The 14,776-nt window shown below is 45.2% G+C and overlaps 1 protein-coding gene across 3 annotated transcripts in view; it reads right to left on the reverse strand.

Annotated features, from left to right (window-relative positions):
* The window catches only part of plxnb1b (plexin b1b), a 63,190-nt gene that overhangs the window by 35,471 nt on the left and 12,943 nt on the right, over window positions 1–14,776 (reverse strand). The window contains exon 1 of one of the 3 annotated variants that reach the window (XM_049002417.1): window positions 7,796–7,882. The exons of the other annotated variants lie outside the window; for them this stretch is intronic. The gene's annotated coding sequence lies outside the window, so the exon portion shown is untranslated. Of the gene's footprint in view, window positions 1–7,795; window positions 7,883–14,776 lie in introns of those variants that run through there. 3 annotated transcript variants of the gene reach the window in all.

Raw genomic sequence — 14,776 nt, forward strand, 5'->3', positions numbered from 1 at the left:
CAACACAGACTGGTCCTGGAAAAAACCCCAGTCTGAGAAGCACCCTGCTGAATGCATCTCCATTAACAGTCGGCAGAACCAACCACAAGACAGCAACGTCCTGACAGTTTAACCCTCTCTGCTTATCCACATGAGCACACAGAATGCCCAGTTCCCCCCAAGCTTCCTATTTGAAGGTACCATCATTTCACCAGATAACAGGGAAGCCCCCTATTGCCCCCCACCCCCATGAGAGCACCTACCTACTCCATTGACTCAAAAAAACCTCAGTCTCACCCTTCCATCGAAAGCCTGCTGCATATGGTGTATACTACCTGCTAATTTATTACTTATCTTCAGGTACGCATTTCGGTATTATTACAATATTCAGTTTTTCAACATGCTCTATTTGTGTATTTTTTTAAATTAGTTTACACCATGTTTACTTGTTTGCAGTATGTGTACTATCTTGCCTGTCTGTCTGTGCACTACGTTCTCCTTGCTACATGCACAAGAACATCCCCCTGGAATAAACGAAGTTCACCTTAATCTTTATTTTAATTAATCTTAATGTACTTTTTTTAAAAGCAGTCTGGTTCCCACTGAGTGCCTATGTAAACCCCACCAAGCCAGAAGGAATCTTAATCCAGATTGCAAACACTTACAGAAACCCACAAATGCATCCACGTGCGGAAACACGCCTCCCCCATTCATGACGGCACACTGGTCACCTCCTTATTTACTGGGACAAAAGTGCGAAAGGTCTCAGTACTGTCAAAGTCAAGCAAGGTCATTGCAGGGTGTCGGCCGAGAGGGCAGCACTCAGGCTGCGATCTTCAGGACCCAGAGCAGAGACACAGCGTCCGGGGGGTAGAGCTGAGAGCTGAAGCCTCCGCAAACACCCCATTCCCCGAAGATCAAGAGGGCACGTAGCAACAGCATCCAAGCCGTCACACCCCGGTTGAGGGGGAGGGGAATCATTTTATCCCATCTATTAACGTCTCTGCAAGGTCACGCCAACCTTGGATTCCGGGATACTCCCACGTGTAATTATCTTTTCCTTCAGCGGAGTTCACTGAAGAGCAGACGTGACTCAGAACACACACACACACACACACACACACACACACACACACACACACACACACACACACACACACACACACACACACACACACACACACACACACACACACACACACACACACACACACACACAGCTTAACTCCCTGATTTTGTAAAACAACCTGTATCTTTCAACAGATCTTTTTTTTTTCCAGATTAATTCAGCCCCCAGTGTAATGCAAAACACTGCCAAGGTGGTTGGGCCTCGTGTTTACGAGGTCACTTCTCAATGCTGCTTAGGCACCAAGCTTAAATCTGAAATTACACCAAATTATTAATAAAAACCAACAGCATTAAGTAATGAAATCAAACACACACACACCTTTGCAAGAGATTATTTTACGTTTAGAATTGTACATTCCCAAAGAATATGTGGAAATGATCTCCGATTTCACTTACAAAATCTGTGTTGCAATATAAGGGCACTGAATGCTATCTGTCACAGCAAAAGGCCACATCTAACTGAAGATGCACAGTTATAAAAGCACTCTGCTGCATCAGCATGTCCACGAGGGGACGAGGGCTTGAGTCCCCATCATCCATCCTCCACATGACCATCATTATGGTCAGACAGAGAGAAGGCAACCGCACCAGCGCCTGGACAGCGAGGACGGCGCTCCCATCTCGATGCAGGGAGGACGACGGCTGGAATGACGCCTGGGGACCCCCCCCTTGTCTGGGGTTCCAATTGGGAATGGAAGGTCTACCTACAGAGGTCACCACAAATGTCCACATGAGCCGAGCTGAAGAAGATCCAAGATTATGGCTGTACCGCTTTCAGAGATACAAAGGCCTCTCACTGGGAAATATGCAATACAACCCAAAGGGAAAAGCTAATAGCATTTTTCTAATCTGCCTCCAGTACATATAACCTTCCCCCACTCCCCGCCCCATTCAACCCAGATGAAGAATCAATGAGGCCAATTGATTGAGACAGCTTAGTGAACCAAGAAGTGTCAATGTTCAATCTGAACTCAGGGGGGGCGTGAGTGATCTGTGGAGCTTAAAATATGACGTTGAATTATTTATTCCACGAATTGGGGGGGAGGGTTGATTTAAAAAGATTAAACTGGGATAGATAAACAGCAGGACAGATTCAGAGAAATATAAGAAGGAATGACAGAGAAATGCCACAGTTTAATTCCACCGGGGTTGTCGTTCCACAGGAGACCATAAAACAGTCGTTTACACTAAACCCAGGGCCGACTGCGCTGTGGACGGGCGCTAACACCACATGCACATTACTAAGGGTCAATTATAGCTCCAGGGCATGGGGGGAGTCATCAGTCCATTTGTAACCATTTAACAATCTTAACGCTTCTCCATCACTCCACTCATCCATCTTATACACCTGTTCCATCCCCTCTCTGCACAAGCTAAAAGCCTTTCAGTGAGCAGCTTAATTTGCAACCCCCCTCCCCTGCCACTTTTATTCTGGCCGTTGTCTGGTTCGTTCAGCCATCCTTTCCGAATCCACATCCGCCCCCCGGTCTATTCACCGTCCCAGTAATCATCCTCCTCACCACCATCTGGACGGGGGCCAGAGCGAGTCACAGCAGTCTGAATTGCTGCACAGTCTCATCAGAGGGGCCGTGGGTGACAGAGTTAACTGACAAACGTGTACACAGATCACTGGCTTTAAGGACATAATTATGTTTCACACAATGATTAGAATAAGTGAAATAACACACGTCTCAAAGGGAGCCTTTTGTTTGTAAAGCATTTGGTTCCTTCCCACCCCCCTTAACACTAGAACTGCCAAATCTACGCAAATTTGCGTAAATTCCCTGGGCCTAACACCTACTAGCATCCCTGCTGAGAGTTTCTTGGGCCATTGTCCTCCTGCTTTTGTTGTGCAAACACACCCATTACCTGTGAGGCCTGGCACATTTGCATTTTTTTGCTCAGAGTAGCTCAAATCCAAGGCAGGCCAAACCTCTGTGTGTGACATGGAAACCTTCACAAAAGTCTGCCATATCTATACCAAATATCCCACACACTGACTGACCTGCAAATATGAAAGACATACATTCACAAAATATATGGAAACATAAGTCTGTTTTATTTATAAAAAAAAATGAGTTTTTCAAACTCAAACGACTGGGGTCCTTTCCCAAGTTAGGGGACACTTTGCAGATGTATTTGGCCTCCAAATCCATGGCCATCCAGAACTTAATCCCAAATTTGTCCGGCTTGGACGCGATATACTGCGTGTACAATGAACCTTGGTTGGGAACAGCTGTTCGTCTGTGGTCATGTGTTCTCTTGGAGTGAAACTCTCATCACAGTTCTTAGTGAAGCATGTCGAAATGTCAGAGATGTATATTATGTACAGAATGGATGTATGTATATATGTACAACACTGTGGATATATCTATATGGACAGGCATGTAATGGAGTGACAGGGATTGACAAGAACTAATATTGCATATGAAACATATTGCACATAGAAACTACCATGGTGTATTGGATGTGTGTGTTTTTTAGTCTATGTGTGTGGGGTCTGCTGCAAGGACTTGGGGACTTTGTTGTAGAGTCTGACAGCGATTGGAAGGAAAGACCTTCTGAATCTCTCCTTCCACTTAGTGGATGCATTTGTGTGCCAGTTGCCCTCTGATTGCGCTTATAGGCAAGGAACTCTGTTGCCGATTCATGCAGCAAAAGGCAATTAGAGGGCATTTCGCACTATGGCAGATACTGTAATGCAATTGGGCCGGCTTTTCACAACATATGACTGCTGTAGAGGTGGCCAAAAGGTGTGATGCTGTCCATTGTGACTGTGTATGTAGGGGAGTGGCATTGCATAATTACAACACGGCTGTGAATAAAAGCAGACCGACCGATGCGGGAGAATCATTTCTTCTTCGCATTTCTGACAACGCACATCAGTATGGCCTCCGCATCACTGCCACGTAGGAAGAACCTCTCCGCGCAACAGGCTTTGGCCCTGCTTCAGGAAATGGACGAAGCAGACTCTGACGGAGGAGAAGTTTCGTTTGCCCATCAGGGCACTGATACCTCATCAGAAGAATCCGAGAAGGATACGGATCAAGAACCCAACATGCCCCCAAGGAAGATGCACCGTGGGTACCAGGAAGCCCTGTCTGAGCCAGATGGCAAAAGACGGCACTGTGTGGGTAGAGGAGGCCATTGGAAGTGGAACAGCCAGTGCATCAGCAAATCACTCGTGCTTCACTGCGCGAGCTGGACCCACTGAGTCTGCTAAGGTTTGTCATTGCCATAGTACATATGATATTTATATAAACCCATATATTGTTCATATAAACTTATTTAGAGTGAGGTTCATGTAAATTTACCATTCTCTATTCGTTTATCTTCCGACAGCGTAAAATTACAAGCGTGCTCCAAAGCTTCCTCTGCCTGCTAGACGTGGGAATGCTGCAGACCATCAGAGAGTGTACGGTCCATCACGCCCGCAGAACAGAGCCGGACTGGAAGCTGGCAGTTCATGAACTGATGGCATTCATTTCTATTCTGTTTGTGAGAGCAATCATGTGTCCTGTTGGTGCCATTGTGGATTGCTGGTCGGAAAGCTTTCTAGTGCCAGTAATCAAAGAGACAATGTCCCGAGGTAGATTCATTTCAATTATGCAACACCTTCGATTTGATGACAAGGACACACGGGCAGAACGGTTGAAAACAGACAAATTTGCTGCGATCTCTGACATCTGGACCCGCTTCACCAAGAACTGTACTGAGAGTTTCACTCCAGGGGAACACATGACCATAGATGAACAGCTGTTCCCTACCAAGGTTCGGTGTCCATTCACGCAGTATATCGCATCCAAGCCGGACAAATTTGGGATCAAGTTCTGGATAGCCACGGATTTGGAGACCAAATATGTCTGTAATGCATCCCCTTACTTGGGAAAGGACCCCAGTCGTCAGAAGGGGGAGAGGCTAGCAGAGAACGTGGTCATGAATCTGATGGAGCCATTTTTGGATGACGGGAGAAATGTCACAACAGACAATTTCTTCACCTCACTGGCACTGTCACACAGACTGCTTCAGCGCAAAACAACGTTACTGGGCACGGTGAATAAAGTCCGGCGTGAACTTCCTCCACTTGCAAAGGACACTACACAGCGAGAGGAATTCTCCACGTCAGTGCTTAGAAGTGGCAGTGTCTCCTTGACAATTTATGCACCTAAGAAAAACAAGACTGTGTGTGTTATGAGTACCTTGCACCAAGACGTGGTGATCGGTGACGGCAGAAAGAGGAAACCCAACACGATAACAGACTATAACCACATGAAGGTATGTGAATGTGTGTATAATTTTACACCAGTGCTACAATGCTTTGTGATATGTACTATACAGGCATATATATATCGGGTAGAAAAAGCACATACACTCATGACTCTCTCTCTCTCTTCTTTTACAGTGTGGTGTAGATGTGTTGGACCAAATGGCGCGGATGTATTCCGTACGAGCAGCAACACGCAGGTGGCCAGTAGCTGTATTTTATAACCTGCTGGACCTGGTGGCGGTGAATGCCTACGTTCTGTACCAGGCGTGTACAGGGTGGAAAGGCAAAAGAAGATTCTTTCTGAGTCTTCTAGCGAAGGAACTCCGTTGCCGATATATGCAAGAAAAGGCAATGGAGACAGAGAGGAAGGCTGCTGCAGCGTTTGCTGCTGCTGTGCCAATTTCTGCATGGACAACTCAGTGCCAGGTACAAGACAAATGTAACAGAAATCGCAGCAGGTTTACCTGTGCGAAATGCTACAAATTCACCTGCGCCAAATGCAGGGACGATGGTCACTGGATATGCAAACGCTGCAAAGTTTGAAAAACTCCATTTTTTTATAAATAAAACATAAAAACAATAAAAACTTGTGTTTCCACATATTTTGTGAATTTGTGTCTTTCATATTTGCAGGTCAGTCAGTGTGTGGGATATTTGGTATAGATATGGCAGACTTTTGTGAAGGTTTCCATGTCACACACAGAGGTTTGGCCTGCCTTGGATTTGAGGTACTCTGAGTAAAAAAAATGCAAATGTGCCAGGCCTCTGTGCCAGGCCAGGTAATGGGTGTGATTGCATAACAAAAGCAGGAGTAGAATGGAGCTGAAAACCTGCGAAAATCACAGCAGGGGTGACAAACACCTAGGGACTCTCACCAGAAAATAAAAACTCGGTAAATCTAGTGTTAAAACTCCTTTCCTGACAACCCAGTCAACAGAAGCTGTGGAGGAGGGGTGGGATGATTTAGGGTCCATCACATCTGTCAAACGCAAGATGACTCGTTACGTCGCCTTCGTTAATTTTACGGAATGGGGGGCAGATCCCATTGGACAGCAGAGGCAGCCCTCCAGAGGAGGACAAAAGGACACCGTGATTGAGAGTGCCCCGGATGAAGGATCAGCTGCGATGCTCTTTGTATGCAGACAAAATGGCCACTGCAATTCATCATCAGCATTTACCTGGACAGGCTGGAGCTGAAGTGGGCATCAACGGTACCACTAACAGACGGCAACGCCGCACATGTGGGGTGGCGAGAGGCCCAGCAGGCCGAGTCTCCACGCCCGAGATCGGAAGAATGCCGATTCAATCCCGGCCTCGGCAGAACACAGTCACGTGTCTGTAGGCTCGTGAGCAAGACCCTTACCCCCCTGCCCCAGGCGCGCTGCACGTTAGCTGACCCTGCACTGCGAGCCCCAAACTATGGACAGCAAGTTTGGCTCAGTGAAAAAACAGGAAGAGGGAAAAAAAATTTAAATCAATAAAAAAAATGCTGAAAGCCCACCCCCATTGCGTATAATCAAATTTCTTAATAAAATGTTACAGGAATACTGATGTTTGCAGATTGTAATTCCATGTTGTTACAGATTTTTGTCTCTTCCTTGCCATTTCCGGAATACTTTCCATTTTTAAAAAATCACTCACGAATTCCAGTACCCCCCCCCCCCCACTGCCCCCAACACTAAAGTTTTAAACAGCTGTGTCAGTCTGTTGACCTACAGTTGAGACTGGATTTGACTCACTTTCCAAAGGGCCACAGAAACAGCTAACTATAAGAATCCACCCTGTCACTAGTTCTGCACATTTGACTTCAACTTATCAATAGGATACATAACATATATGATTCACAGCATGCTGACACATATTTGATTCTTTCACTAGAATTTGCTTAGATCAAAAACAGACACAACACTCTTCAAAACAGTAGAAACAGTAGAAGAGGAACCACTATAGCCCTGAAAGAATGTTGCCATTTGTGTATTATTGACAGGAGGTTAGTGCACCATTAGTGCACGTTTCAATGCAAAGTGTATCAATTAAACACACAGTTAGTTCTCCATCACCCCACCTCCAATATAGCGGCGATTCCTAATTCAGTCCCCTGGGACCCACAGTAGGTCCATGTTTGTGTGCCCTCCGAGCCCCCTACCGGTCCACATTTTTGCTCCCTCCCAGCTTCCGGTAAAAACCAAGACTTCCCAAGCACTGGACTGGGACACACTGCAGTATAGGGTCAGAGTGAGTCGACTGCAGACAGCACAGACACAACACGCCCTAGATGGGATTCCAGTCACACACAGGTCACACACAATCTCATACCACAAGCAACTAAGAGAGGGAAAAAACCAACAGAAGCACAACGGCCGCATGCAAGCTGCATGCACAGAGCTCCAAAGGCCCCCCTCAGTCCCTATAATCACCCACCAGCTCATTAATAGGTGTGAACGCATCTCCTGTGATGCGCCGACACCCTGTCCAGCGAGTCCTTGTTCCCGGTGTTCGCCAGGATGGTACCCAAGCTCACCATGACCTCACCGTAGATGAGCAGTTACGGGAAAACTGGACGGATGAAATAAACAGTGACAGCCACTAGACGGGAGATGGCGAGCAGGAACACCAGGCAGCAGCTCACCTTGAGGGAAAGGAAATTCTCTTACTCAAGGTTCTCAGCGGAGTCCCAACCCCCGCATTAAAACAGCATATCACTCAAGAGAAATAAATAAATAAGGGAAAACTGAATTAAACTGATCTGATTACACTGCTTCTTATGACTGCCATCCCTTTTCCTGAGTTCTGAAAGAAAGTCACCTTTCCCGAAAGGGAAGCGGGTTAGCGATCCGAGTGACCTCACTAGTTTTTTTTTTGGTTGATGCTTTCAGGAGAGACCCGGGGTGACGGCGAACATTGTGGCATCCTGCACACAGTCACATTCTGGCCTGACTTGGCTCGAGTTCACGGCATGTCTACCACAGTCAACGGACGAAAATCACAATGCAGAAGATTGATATTGGATGCGTCCTGCCAGAGAAGAGTCAACACAAAAATGCTCAGGGACGGGTTAAAGCTCAAAACGAAAACCACCTGACACATCTATAACTTGGGGGGTAGGGGGGCAAGGCGTCCCCTTCTTGTGGCACTTTCCCATTGGCATACAGAAACCGAGCCGTACCCGAGAGAGACCAGTCACAGTGAGCTTCCTGCTCGGGCTGGTTTTTCGCTGAGTCAGGCAAAGGCGTAAAACCTAAAAGACTTTACTTTCATATTTATGTTTTGCTTTTACTGTATAGTGTCCTTGGGTACTTTGAAAGGCGCTTCAATTAAAATGTATTATTATTTATTAGTATTATTATATTATAATAATAATAATATTTAATGTTCACAGTGTACATCGGGATTCACTGAGTGTTCATTTCCGCTAGGAAGTCTGTGAGAATCACCGTCTTGTTAGCATTAAATGCTAGCAGAATTAGCATGTGCTTGTATAAATATGCATTATGAAGCCATTCTGTTCATCTGTTGTAAGGTACTTTTTTTCCACAGTTTGTTTTTAGGTAGGAGGTCTGAGAACACATCAATACATCGCGATTTGCCGTACTACTAATAATGAATACAATACAATATTGTAATGAATACAATACTGCCTAAAACATACCGCTTTTCCTTCAAATAATTTGATAATTAAAATTTCTTTCCATGAACACACACATTTATTTATCAAATATACAAATTGAATAGAAAATACAGTCGAGACACTGACAAGGTTAGAAATAATGATGATTTCTGCTTGAAACAATTTTTTTGCTTCCAACTTGGCTTTCATCAAAGAATCCTCCATCTGCAGCAATCACAGCCATGCCGGCCTTTGGCATTCTAGCTGTCAATTTGCTGAGGTCATCTGCGGAAATTTCATCCCATCTCCCACAAATTGGATTGGCTTGAAGGGCACTGACTCCTTCTAAATAGGTCTGGCATAATTTGGAGCGGTGCTTTTGGGTTTCCCATCGTGGGATGAGATTGGGTCAAATCAAGCGCCGTCCACAGGGTATGGCAAGGTGTCACAGAAAGTCGGAGTCTTAGTCTTCCTCGTTTAAGATTCCTTTTACCCTGTATAAAATCTCCCATTTTACAGTATAAAATTACCCCCAAAACACCACATTTCCTTCACCGTGCTGACAGATGGCATCAAGCACTCCAGCGCCTTTCCATTTGTTCCGAATCCCAACAAATTGTCTTTTCTATGATCCAAATAGCCCAAATTTTAGATTAAAATCGGTCCATATCATCTTCCAGCCAATGGTTGTGTTCTGTTGGGAATTCTAACCTTTTACTGGCCAGTATCAGCTGTGGACCTGTGTGGACTTTCTCAAACTAGAGACTGATGTCATCTTCCCTAACGCTACCACTTCTTTGGATGCTGGTTAGAGCAAGTTTGCGCTGCTCTGTGAAGGAAGTTCACACATTCAGGTTATTGCTAACTGTGCACATGGAACAGCCTTCATTCACCAAACACAATAATAGACTGATGAGTTTATGAAGACTGTCTAACCCTTTCAGACCAAAGTCAAACAAACAAAATTCTGATGATCTAGATACCCAAGTGGCCAAAGAAGGCCAGTTGTATTGCTTTCTTAAACAACACGTCCGTTTTCAGCTGTAATAACGTAACTGCACAAAGGTTTTGTATAATAACAGATATGCTTTTTAACATAACTTAGGATTGGCCAACACAATGTGCCACTGGACCATAGGAGTGATGGATCCTGAAAATGGGCCCTGGTCTATATAGATATTCTGTTGAAAATCAGTCTTCACCAGCTATTAACAATCATTTACAACATAAACAATGTCTAGACTGACCTGATTATTTTAATGTTATTTTAATAAAAAAGATTTTCTTTCAAAAAGAAGGAAATTTCTCAATGACTCCAAACCTTTGAGCAATAGTGCACATACATACATACATACATACATACATACATACATACAGTATAGAAGTAAGAATACTCTAAAAGTAGGAAACCGTAGCAGTGTGTATGGAAAGTTACTCTAGTTTAAAAACTCTGGGATTAAGTTTGTTTTGCCTCAAAGCCAATGTTTATGTACTAATCTGGTGCACTGGAGGCAGTAATAATTGCAGACGCTCAAGGCAGGAACAGATGGTATCTTGGTGACAAATGTAAGTGGAGACTAAGGGACTGGCCAGTCGCATGCTTTCGTGAAGATGTCCGATATGCTTAAACTGCCCACACTGCCGCACCATACCATAATATACAGCGCTTAGACTTTTCTTTGGCACTGGAGTCTGGACTGGGAGCATGTATGACAAAGGCGGTCTGGTATTCTATTAACAGTACTTTGTCCCTTTTGGACATGTTTCAACCCCCCCGTCAGGAAATAAGCCTTGTTTCAGCAAGTAGGCATCACGTGGTGGGAGACTGGTGAGAAAGACAGCAAGACATGTCCCAAACCGCACAGCTATTTCCCCTGGAACAGACAAGTATAAAACTACTGAATAACCAAATGACAGCCAGCGTTCGATGCTCGTTTATCACCGAGACCAACGAAAAGAAAGGCCAACTGGGGGTTCTCCACCCCCATGCGATTGACAGGTCAGGTGTGGCAAACAAGGAGGTGGGAACGCCCCCACTCCCAGCCTTTGTTCTCCCCCCACCCCCCCAACGCCGCTTCCTGTCAGCACGCTTCATTTGCCTGTAATCCCACAACTGGCTCCCAGTCTCTAGTCAGTCAACAGCAACCATGGAACGCAGTTTGTCCACAAGCATCATGTTCTGTCACCCACTCGGCCAGGTCCTGGTGTCTGGCGGGAGACACCCATCTCAAAGAAGAAAAAAGCCCAGAAATTATGCTGTTTGCATTTTCCATAATTTGGGGGGGGGGGTCCAATGCTGGGAACAGGAAATGGAGAGTAGTAGAGTTTAATCCACCTACCCTGGAGGGCGTCACAGGGGGCTGGGGCTCGTCTCAGGCAGCAGAAAGCAGGTCTTAGCTATGATTTTATAAGCCTGTCTACAGCACGACATGATCGATAGATAGATGATATATATCCAGAATGGAAAGGCATGCTTGTTCATACTGAATCAGAAATACACATGTAAACACACACAAATATTTGTTTAAAAAATTTGAGGTTATTGGTTTTAACCTGCAAAATTAAATGCACGGCGGACTTATTTACTGGGGGAATAGGAAAGCAGACTATGTACATGGTGAGAATTATCACACGCGGTCAGCTGACACTCCCTCTCAGCCAGGTGGGGCAGAGGGATCCCCACATGACCAAGGCGACCAGGGCCGCTAGAACCACAGTGGCGGAGGGAAGCTTCCCAAGCAGCTGGGTAAACACACAGGCAAACACGGCCCGCCCTGCTCACGCATCACGGCCCCGCGGGAGCCACACACTTACATTACCTGCTTCCAGCATGACTTTCCTTCTCAGTTTTCACCCATTTTACAGAGCAGTTTCAGAATAACAAACCAGTATCCCCTCAACTACATGGATGGTTCTTTAATGTGAGGAGTCAAGTGATACACATCCAAGCATAAATAGATCAAGACTGATTCTGTGTCATTTCATGCATTTCAGGCAATCTGGCCAAAAACCAGATTCACTCAGTTACTTGACAGACATATATACAGCCATACATCTTGGTATATTTGGTCACACACACACACACACACACACACACACGCAACCCAACACACTATTTGATTTTCTTCTTCTGCTGAAATAAATTGCATCGGCGTCTAGGAAATCACAGCAAAACCTCAACAATCGCCACGAGCCCCAGGATCAGCACTGGCAAAGATAACCTGACTGCAGTTGTCACTGCTGACATGCTGGATTTTGGCGTGCCGTCGACAGGCATCATGATGCAGGACGCAGCCAAAGAGTCACGTGCACACTGTCAGAGTTTTGATTGATGACCTCCTGAAGTATGACGCCTTCTGCTTATCTGTTAATGACTCATACAAAGGAAGTGAAAGACATGCAAGACGGGCGTCAGGTCAAAGGTTCACCGGCAAGGTTGTGCTCAGGCCTTTCAAGGACGTGCTTGATACTGGATTCATGATATTCTTACCTGCCTTAAGAGGTGGAAGCCTAGCTTACAGTTCGCAGAAAGGGCATCGCTTTTCCTCTCTCAGATGATGGTTTCCTCACTCTCTCTCACACACACACACAAACACAAATCTAATTTCCAGCCATTTCCCAAATACTTATTGTGTAGAAGGTAAGTGGAAACTACATTGCAATTGCATGCGATAGCCCAGGCCTTCGCATGCAAAAAACAAGACAGTTGTTCTAATCACGTCGTGCTGTAGACAGGCCTATAAAATCATAGCTACATCATGCCATAAACAGATGAAAATGTTTGCAAAAGTCAGGTGATGAATGTTAGACTCTTGCTCCCACGCAGGGCTGTCTCTCAGCTCTTGGGTGGGAATGGGGGGGGGGGGGGGAGGCAGTGCACTCAGCCGTGTCTAATTACAACCCCCCCCCCACCCCACCAGCCATAAAACAACCTGCACCTCTACCACCAGAGCAGTCACTCACCCAGACCTGGGAAAGAGCAGGTCAACATATCCCTGGATCCCGGTTCCACCACATAATCAAAACACTGGGATTCAGCAGAGTGCAGAGAACAGGCTGGCAACACGGCAAGGGGGATGGGGGAGTCAAAGCCGGATGGGGGGGGGTTTGTTTATACAACTATGGTCAGGAAGAAAATAAAGTCAGGGAGGATGGATGGAGGGCTCGAACACAGGGGCCTTAATGTGGTAAGCCCACCAAAAAGGAGGGAGGCTTCTGTAGAAATAGCATTTTAAATCATCATCATCTCTCTGCCAAGAATACAGTTGTAAAAATTCATTGCTCCAATATGCTTGCATTTTTATCGATATACTGTATTATTTTTCAAAAGCTGTTGAGCTGTTTGTGCCTTAGTCAGCCACTACCAACCCGCAAGGCTATTACATACGACAAAGACGACCAGGACGCGGCTAACAGCTTAAACAAAAGGGATAAAGCTCTTGTTTCTGTAGGTTTACTGATGTTCCCTAGTCAGTTTTAAACCCAGGACATTAACTGGATTACTTACTCATAGGTGATACTTTGTATAATTTCCATTTTGATTAAATACCATCTTCTTAAAAGCCTACTGGTGGTGGCTAATGAAATACCTGGATCCCCACAACCAAAGTTTAACCCCCACTGTGCCGAAATACCCATCTGAAAGAATCAGAATCAGACTTTACTGGCCAGGGATTTCTTGTGGTGAACTGCTCACAATAAATACACCTGAAGATGGCACAGAATGCATTGCTCTCGGTTGTACACAGAGAAGTTACGTGAACTTGATTTGGTCAAAAAATGGCCAGAAGTTGTTTTACAGGGTTATTTCCAACCCTATAATTTGGCCGTAGAATTTCCCTTATGTGGAGGATTCGTTAGCTCTGCTCTGATTGGCTGGTTCACAGTGAGGCACTGCGATGGCTCACAGAGAAGCAAAATCGATCACTTCAGATGAGGTGAAACATGGAGGGTTTAGGCAGCCAACTGTATATGTTTGGGCCTGTATCACAGGAGGAATTGGATGTTGGGAAACAGCCAGTCGCTGGGCGATTAGAAATAAATGCTTGAGTGGTAAGTTTTGTCATTTAATGTTTCCTGGAATGATCGGCTGCACATAACTGCCATTTCAGCCTAGGCGCAACGTTAGCATGATCATAAAACTCTGTAATAAACACTACAAAAGACAGACAGGATTCATACTCTACGATATACTTAATGTACACAAACACATATGATAAACGTTATGATTTCTGCTTAGCTTATCATAATATTCAGATGCAAATTTGTGGGGTTTTTACTCCTGCTGCTCAGAAATGCTTCCATTGAGTAAGAAACCCTGATGAAATAGTTTTTTCCTCATGTTTAGAATTGTAGGCAAACATACAAACAAAACACAAGGTGCCAAAACACTGCGTCTGCCATCGTGGGTCACTGAAGGTCACGAATTGACCTGGTTTCCCATGTTCCACCTGCAGAATAGTGATCAGCACCTTCCTAGGCATGTGGCTGAACACACCATATCTGTGTAGGACAGTGAGGCTACCACAGTTCACCTTACTCCCAGGTCAGCATGGACTCGGGTGCAGTGTTCTTCATCCTCCATTAACTACACCACAGCAGGTTCTGGAGATATATGCAGCTCCAGTGGATAAAACAGAAACATCAAAAAGCTAATTAAAAATTAATAATAATTTAATAGCCTAGTATTTTTCGGCAAACCTGGCACTTGGCCAAACCAGCGACAATGGGGGGGGTTAACAGTGATGCATTCTTGGCTCTTTAGCAGCTGAACATGGGAGTCGAGCATCTCAGCT

This window comes from Brienomyrus brachyistius, unplaced genomic scaffold (genome assembly GCF_023856365.1).
Source record: "Brienomyrus brachyistius isolate T26 unplaced genomic scaffold, BBRACH_0.4 scaffold68, whole genome shotgun sequence".
NCBI classification, from domain to species: Eukaryota; Metazoa; Chordata; class Actinopteri; order Osteoglossiformes; family Mormyridae; genus Brienomyrus; species Brienomyrus brachyistius.